The sequence below is a fragment of the Hyalella azteca genome, unplaced genomic scaffold (genome assembly GCF_000764305.2).
Source record: "Hyalella azteca isolate HAZT.00-mixed unplaced genomic scaffold, Hazt_2.0.2 contig6741, whole genome shotgun sequence".
In the NCBI taxonomy this organism is placed as follows: domain Eukaryota; kingdom Metazoa; phylum Arthropoda; class Malacostraca; order Amphipoda; family Hyalellidae; genus Hyalella; species Hyalella azteca.
Window position 1 is genome coordinate 146,052 of NW_025936893.1, and position 7,979 is coordinate 154,030.

The following is a 7,979-nucleotide window of genomic DNA, read 5'->3' on the forward strand; positions in this document are numbered from 1 at the left end:
ATGCGTATTCGCGTGATACTTCGAAGAGTCAAACCTCGGAAATAAATATGGAGTAGAAATGACTTCCAGGTCTGGAGGGTCCATCTAATTTGACTGGTGAACTTGAGACTATTTGTGATCTGTTACGGAGGGATCGAATGTAGTGGCAGCATCAAACGGCTCGTAAAAACCCAGTTTTTCGCTCACGCTGATCGCTTTAAACGAACGTAAAAAACCGCAGAGGAAAAAAATCATGATTTTCGATGGCTTTAGAATTGCACAGGGAATTTCTCAAAGTAACTTTTAACGTTCTTATAATATAAACGCAAACCTAAACAGTATGACTTTCTTCAGTACTTTGACATCAATAGTGGGCATATGAAAAACATGAAAAAGTTACTACAAAAAAGTTCATTGCGGATGAATTTTAATGCTATATTTCAAGCTCTCGTAAGCCTTGCGCTCGAATTGTTCAGCGAGTTACACGAGCGAATGCAGGACTCGCTTCAGGTTTCGATTCAGAGTATTCTTTTCTAAAAATTTCGGTGCCTGAAAATATTTTCATTCATTTTCCATGATATATTCAACAAGTATAAACGATGTAATTTTAGTTTACAATGAGGAAAAAAATTGAAAGCATTTAATAAATGGTGGAGATAAGTTTATCAAAGAGCACTTCTATGCTAAGGATTTTCTGCAATTAACAATGAAGAAATATTTTCATAATATTCTGAGTTGTAAATAATTTGTGTCATTCTATTTTCGAGGTAAACTTTCACTATATTAGAAAAAATATATTCTCTCTGCAATAATTTTTTGATTTTCTGAACATTGGTAGTCCCAAGAATCAACTTCATACGTCCCAATGAAATAAAAAATCACAACTTCTTTAAGAAGCATTTGAAGTCAACGCTTGTAAAAAAAAGTGCATAAGATTTACAGTACAAATTTATCGTTCAGAGCTCACGTTATATAAAAAAAATTTAGAATTCTCCGAAGATACGCTTCGAAATTAAATGAACCAAAATCGTGATAAAAAATTGTATCTTAGAGACATTTTTCGTATTCCTTGTGTCTTTTTGCGTCCGTCCAGTATACGCGAACGTCAGCTGCTATATTTTTTGGCTGGAGGTGCAGTTTTTTGTGTTGGAGGAGTTTTTGTGTTGGTGCAGTTTTTTGTGTTGTGTGTGACTTCAAAAACTCGGCCTGACGCAGATGGATTGAGGGACACAAGCCCCGAAGGAACGTCGCTTCTCCTGCAAGGGTTTTGGACGAAAATTATTACAGCAGCAAACATAGACATTTGCTCCGTAGAAGAGTTTGGGAAGGAGATTTCCAATCGCGCGTTATAAAGCAGTCATAATAACAAACAGTGCGCTAATAACTAATTCGTTTAATGAAACACATAAAGTAGGCATGGATCGTAAAATCAATATTAAGGATTAATCGTTTGAACGATGTTTGGAAGAACTATTAATATTTTAGGATTATAGAGTTAGTAGGCATTATTCAAAAAGAGAATTGCGAAATTAAGGTTTTCCACAAATGCAGTTTTTCAAAGTTAATCGAAACATTTCATCCAATTTTAGTTCGAAAAATTTCATCCAAGCATTGACCCCATTCTAAAATATTTCCAATAAACAAATAATCTTAAGGTTAACGTCAAATAAGAGTAAAAACGATCAACTGATTGGCTGCATCGAATCAAAGGTGCTATAAATCTTGAGTAAAAGCATCAACTCGCTCGAGTTCAGGAGGCTTTCAAGGGACAACTTTATTTGGCTTCCGTCTACTAGCAACCTAGTATTTAGCGTCTGTCTACCAGCGGCCAAGTATTTAGCGTCTGTCTACCAGCAGCCAAGTATTTAGCGTCTGTCTACCAGCGGCCAAGTATTTAGCGTCTGTCTACCAGCGGCCAAGTATTTAGCGTCTGTCTACCAGCGGCCAAGTATTTAGCGTCTGTCTACCAGCGGCCCAGTATCGAAAGCTCCATTGCCGTCCGTGATTTTCTACAAGGAACATCCCTTAAAACTTTCTATATATAAGGAGTATTCAAATTCAAACGATCAAAGTTTATCTGCATATAAAAAAATATAACTCAGTACTCACTGCAGTGAGTGACAGAAAGAGCATTTTCTCGTCGACGAAAACGTCAAGTCACGGACGGACGGACAGATGGACGGACAGACGGACATGGCGAGCACAATAGTGCATTTTTTCCATAAATGAGAAAATGCGCTAAAAAGGAAATTTTCCAAACCCTCATCAGCAAATCTCCTTATGGAGCTCACAGTGAGACATCAAAGGCAAGAGGACGTAAATAAAATGTTGCGGCTTGACTGGCTAATCCATCAAATAGAATAAAAATAACAAAAATCCTCATTAATATTCCCACATAATATACCTCAAAAATAGAAAGTAGAAATATCTACACAGTATCACTGGAATATATGTTCAAGATATGTTCTTCAGTCGTAGTTCAGGTATGATTTCTTAAATTCCATTTATTACAAAATGTCTGTTGATGGACAATTCCTATAAATATAGATAGTCGCCTTTATTTGCCCTTAATGTGGAGTTTGCGGATGAACTAGAATTTGAGAATCCAATTTAAAAGTTTATACTGGCACAGGAATTAGATATCTCATTGGTGATCCATGATTAAGTTTACTCTTAATATCAATCATAATATTAAGAATAATAATATAATAATAATAATATTACATGATATTATTATAATAATATCATGAAATTCATGATATTAAAAATAATAATAATAATTATATTAATAATAATAATAGACAGTAATAATATTACGGTCTAGAGCAACCAGAAAGTTTCTATTGATTGATGATTATGTTATGCAGTCTTTGTTATTGCTCATTATTGTTCAAGACTTGTACGACTCAGTCGAGATTTAAATTTTTTAGAAACTGCACGACTGAAGCGAATTTAAATGAAAAACATAAATTGTTAATTAATGCGTAATTACAGCGATGCCAGATTTAAAAGTGTTTTCAGTTGCAAAGGGCAATCAATTTTGAATTACCAAACTAGTCTCAAATAATCTGACAGAAACTAGTTGGAAGATAAAACGAATAATGAACAACTCAATAGTGGAAGGGTATTTGCAATATACACTTCATTCAGCTCGCAAACTCATGTATTTCACTGCCTTTATATGATGAATTTCATTTGAAGAGAGCCACTAATTACGGCGATGAGCTTCAGGTATACAAGATACAAAACAAAACAGTCCGTGTTTTGAAAACAACGGAACGCTCGTCCATGCATCGTTTATTATTCTATTATCAGATAGATCTACTGCTCATTATCTATTATTATTATCAGATTATATTATCTATTATCTAGATAATATAATAGATAATATATAATATCTACAATATAGATATTATCTATATATTATATTATCTATTGTTATCAGATTCTATTTAATTTATGCCTTGCATGAAGCGGTTACTTGCATGGCTGGCTGCAACTAATATGAAGAGAAATAATCCCTTGAAATTCATTAAGGTTCGTGGAACAAAAAATTACGGTATTGAAAGTAGTGATTGTTTCACTGACTTGATTAGGATTTTATTTATTAAAGCATGGCGTAACTGATAAATTAAGAAGGTATTTTAGCGGCAGATTTACAAAGGAATTTGAAACTAACTCCATTGCAAATAATTGCGAAATTAAATCCAAATAGGTATTTACAAAAATATTACGGAGGCGTTTGAAAATGAATTCAAATGAGTGCTTATAAAGATATTACAGAGGCGTTAGTAAAGTTACCAAATATTTCATCAATAACCTAAAGGGAAACCAAACCTTGAAGGTACGCCAGATCGGCCATGACCTTTACAATGGACTGAAGTCGACTGAGGGGCTTGGATAGCAGCTTTAATATATTGGGTTTTCAGGCATCAGGGTTAGACCAGACTAATAACTTATATATTGGCGACCCCTACAGAACAGTGAATTCGAATGGCACAGCAAGGATACCAACTTTCGTTTCTAAAGTTTCTCGGAGTCGAGCAAAGCGATATCGGAAAACAGGGGCCAGCGAAAAGCAAGAATCCTGACCGGAAAATGTTTCCCGTAATGACTGTCAGGTCTAGAAAGATATGACTGACTGAGGACGGTTGCTAGACGCAGGAATGGGCTGGTCCCAAGTTACGTTTATGTACAAGATAAATTCGAATTATTATAGATGAATTAAAGTTGTTTGAGTTGAAAAGAAACAAATTAGAAAGGAAATCCGAAATCGTCTGACAAACTTTAGAATGATCATAGAGGAAACAAATTTACAGCAGACATTTATTTGACCATGCGGCTAAGATTGAAAAAGAGATACAAAGATACTGTTTTGAAATAGCCATAGGAGCATGTTTAATTTTTGTGTTATTTAGGACAAGACTTTATAATGCCAGTATTGCCTAGTTTTTTCTGCAAAAACCCACATTTAATTTGTAACGCGATCACAAGTTTTTTCTGTAATTTTTATTGGATAACACCGGAAGGTTATAAATACCGGAAAGGTGAGACCAGAATGAAAAGATCGGAAGATTATGACAGGATTGTTAGACAAGAAGGTGTAACTGAGAAGAATGATAGGAAAAAAGTAATAAATTGTGATATAATAATACACATCAAAAATCTTATCGCAACTCGTCTTGGAACTCAACACCGAACAGAACACTTAGCTGAACTTGGGTGTGGAATTCACACGCATTTATATAACACCAATGCCACACATCACTATTACTAGGACACTAGAAACACAAGCACAAATCTGAACAGAGGCTCTATAGAAGAAGCTGTTTCTAGACCAATGCTGTAATAACGTTTTATTCTTTCCTCGCATAACACTCGCTACCATCATAAAGTTTGCATCATTTAAATATAAATAAATGAACACATGCTGTAATTTACAGAATTTATTAATAAATTTGTAAGTAAATTTTTAAATTTTGTAAATTTGTAATAAATTTGTCAATTGCTTCTCTATTAAGATATTATTGCTAAACGAACTGTGTTGAAGCGTGAGTACTGGCACATATATGGCCTTGTGTGAGGGGAAGGTCGCGAAATTTCACCCAATGTTGGGAAGAGAAGAGCAAGAGAGATTAAAATAAGACATTAATGAAGGTACGTCAAAGCTGCGATTTATATTCTAGCGAATGAGACGAGGTAAGAAAGGCTTATTAGTGTAGATGTTGACATGCTACACTATGGGAAGGGGTGCTGATTATTTGTTATTGGTAAAAATGTGTCATGATAATAGCATGACGGGTGGAAGTGTGGCGTGACATTTTGGCATGTGGACACAAATGTTATATGGGAGTATAGCATAAGGCATGGTTGAACTATAAAACTAGTTCAACCATGCCATGGTTGAACTATAAAACTAGTTCAACCATGGCATAAGGTACGCAAATGTGATATGATGGATGATCATTAATGATAAAAATGATGCATATGAGTATTGCATGAGGGACGTAAATGAAGCATAGGAGCACGAGAGGTACATTAACATGTCATTATTAGCATAAATGTTGTGAGGCATGAATTATGTTTTGGCCGCAAGTGATGCAATTTAGCTTCGATTTATTATTGATATAAAATGTTAACATCCTCAATATCATTAATATGTAACGAAATATCTTCGTGCTCACACAATAACAGTAAATAATCGTAAATGCACTTTTGTTGAATAAGAATATGAATTATTATGCTATGATCGCCGCTAACTGCACAGTACATCACAGTCCCCGCGGGCTAACGAATGCCCTGAATTTATCAGGACCATACAAAGGCTCTAAAAACCCAGAATATCAGTAAAGAAAAAGCCAGTTCCTTACACAAGAGTTGGCGAGGGCGTTTAGTAAAGCTCTGATATTATGGCTTCAGCCATTGCGGTCTCCAATAGAGGATCCTGACAAATGTGCCGTGATGAACAAGCTAAATGATGGGGTAAGTGATCAACCCCCTGGCGTGGAGGTCGCTTGCATCTTGTACATTTTCTTGAGGTCGCCTTGTGTTGCTGTTGGTTACGAAATTTAAGAAATAGAGAAGAATTTATGTTTTTTTTGGAGATCTGCTCCAAAATAAAATATCGTTCTGAAAGTGAATAAATGGCAATGAATTTATCATTTTCTTGAAGACCTTACTTAAAAAATTATATAATTGGAAAATATATTTTTTTATTTGATTCGCACAATATAGGAACAACAAAGAATTTATCCAATTTTGATGATTTTACTTACAAAAAATATAAATACTAGTAGAGAATAATCTACAATTTCTTGATCATTCCAATATGAATTTAATAGGAAAGATTTCTTTCTTTTGATGGATTTTTATAAAATATAAGCAAAACAAAATTCATTCTACCTTGTAGAATAAATTTGTTCAATTCAAATAGTTGAAAATCAAGTGAACTTAAAGCAATAAAAGCGGCTTGATAAAACCAATCTTCAATTTAGATCGTTGTGCTTGAATTAAAATTACTGACAAACAATTTGTTAAACACGTTTCGTGCAGTCATAGGTACAAAGAAAACAATTAACGCACCTGTATATTGTTCATCTATATTCTGGTGGCCACCAAAAACGTAATATCGTTTTTATCTCAGCACGCTTGTCTTAACCTTTTCAGCTATGATACCTGTAATCAGCTCGCAATATTATGCTCGGTATTTTACACGTGTAATTGAATGTCAGGAATGGGGAGACATCAATGAATACACTGTTAGAAAAAACGGTGAAAAAACGGTCCCACTGGCGTTCTAGTGGCCAGTCGCCCCGTGAAAATAAACTGTTTCGCCGTTTTTATCAGCTTTTTTACGGATTTATAGTGTTAAATTAGAATAAAAACGCCGACACGTTTCTTTTCACGTGTCGACCGGCCACTGAAACGCCGGTAATACCGTTAACGGTAATTTTTCTAACAGTGTATTTGAGATTAAAGATGAAGACACTGGCACGCATCACGAGATTACATCGTTGCTTCCCAGTATTTGATTAAAAGAAACTCAAATTTTAATTTTCATTTATTTAATGAATTAAATGAAGGAACTAAATTTTATGGATCTATCATTTTGCATCAATCATTATCCCATTAGAAATCATTTTACCAGTATTCTTCATCCTCTTAACCGTTTTTAAGTTTCATTATGAGTGCGAATGCTAAAAAATTTTCTGTTTGAGCTATAAGAAAATTCAATCATATTTAAAATTAAAATTTGCCAAACGATTCGATTTACACGTTAACGTTGGCATATAATAGTTAATGTTTATTTTGTGAGCAACTGCACTTCATTATTTGTGTCAAGAAATCATTAGAGCTCAAGTCGGAACGTGTAATTTTTGTTCGAAATTCTTGTACATTTAAGCAAAAAATCCAATAACTTTGTCGGAAATATTTCGCTGGAAGAAAGCAAAGACAAAAATGCTAATATTTTCTTTGAGAGAACTCGGAGGCTAACGTAGGCTCCTTATATTTCCCCCTAAATAACGCCTGCAATCGAGGCATCGGAAAAAACAATCCCGAAAACACAAAAAATTCATTTGAATTTGCTCTCAAAATATCCGTTCAACTTTGAACTGTGTGTTGAATTAACCTATAAATGTGTGCAGTAAATTTGAATTTCAGGATATTCAAATTGTCAGGTTATTCAAATTTAGGTTATTTTTCATGGTTATTCATTCAGCTTATTCAAATTCATGCATTCTTGCTGCATTCAATTCATGCTGCACGCATTACGGGTGCGCGCTGTAACTGCACGTAACTTCTGGCTGCACGCACTACGGGCACGCGCTGTAACTGCACGTAACTTCTGGCTGAACGCACTACGGGCACGCGCTGTAACTGCACGTAACTTCTGGCTGAACTCATTGCTTTTTGCTCTCACTGCAACCACGGAATACTGGATCCGGCGTTTGCCTCACATATTTTTGAGGTTTCTTTGAGGAGGACCGCCCGCTTGGGAA